The 1,040-nt window shown below is 48.1% G+C and overlaps 1 non-coding gene across 1 annotated transcript; it reads right to left on the bottom strand.

Moving 5' to 3' along the window:
* Positions 1 to 204: 204 nt before the first annotated feature.
* On the bottom strand, positions 205 to 277 carry TRNAR-CCU (transfer RNA arginine (anticodon CCU)). Its single transcript has one exon. It is a non-coding gene; the product is annotated as a tRNA-Arg (tRNA).
* Between the last annotated feature and the right edge of the window lie 763 nt (positions 278 to 1,040).

Here is a 1,040-nt window from a genome sequence, read left to right as displayed (position 1 = left end):
ACCGGTTCTCTCCTCCCTGCTTTCCGACGCCTTGTCCTGAAGGCAGCTAGCGCCGTTCGCGCCGCCGTCGAGTTGGCAACTCTCCCGGCCTCTTTATTTCTGGACCGGTTCCCACGCGCCAAACGCCGTTATCGTGGAAAGCGAGCATTGGCGCTGGCTGAGAAAAAAAAGTGTACAAATCCGGGGAAAAAAAAAAAAAAAAGCTACCCCTGGCGGGACTCGAACCCGCAATCCCCGGTTTAGGAGACCGATGCCTTATCCATTAGGCCACAGGGGCTGGACGAACATGAAGCACCAAGAATGATACTTGTCTCTTAAAGAGGGCGTATTCAACTGGCGCATTCGTCGCGTGGCATGAGATGCTGCGCTCGTGTTAACCTGACTCTCACTGCACGCTTTCTAGGCAAGCTCCAGGGCTGACGACGAAACCTCATTGAAAGACACGAACCGGGTGTACATGAACCCGTTCGCTCTTTTTGCGCTGAGGAGCCGTAAGAATTTCGACTTCGCTACTGCACCCGTACTACGTATACGTGGCTTCGATCGATCGATCGATATTCTACATCCAAGCATATAATATACTCGTGGCTATTTTTATCCTATGGGAAATACTAGTTCAACGAAGCTTTTAACCTTTATAGAAGTGCAGCTATGTCAGATTTCAATGTGCGTTTCCCGTACAGTATTTCGTGCGCATCTGGACGCCCATATAAGCAGTAATATTACGATCATACACCTCGATATCTGCGCCGTGTAACGACTACGAAGAACTAGGTTCGATCACAGAGGTTCTATTCGTTGCTGAAGAAGCTATGCTAAGGTCGCTCGAATGTGCCTCGATTCCCTTCAACACCTCACGCAAATATACTCGCTCAGGTTATGCAAGCGTTTGCACCTATGATATTCTAGGCATTGTTCTAGGCCACTCTACCCATGAAACCAGCGAACACTTTAGAAAAGCTGCCGGGTTTTGATCACAATTCACGTCGTAGCAATGAATAATAATATACCTACTCAACTTTGAGAAACATTCAATGAAA

The sequence above is a fragment of the Dermacentor albipictus genome, chromosome 5 (genome assembly GCF_038994185.2).
Source record: "Dermacentor albipictus isolate Rhodes 1998 colony chromosome 5, USDA_Dalb.pri_finalv2, whole genome shotgun sequence".
Classification (NCBI taxonomy): Eukaryota; Metazoa; Arthropoda; class Arachnida; order Ixodida; family Ixodidae; genus Dermacentor; species Dermacentor albipictus.
Note: the sequence above shows the minus strand (reverse complement) of the source record. Positions and strands in the feature narration are given on the sequence as shown.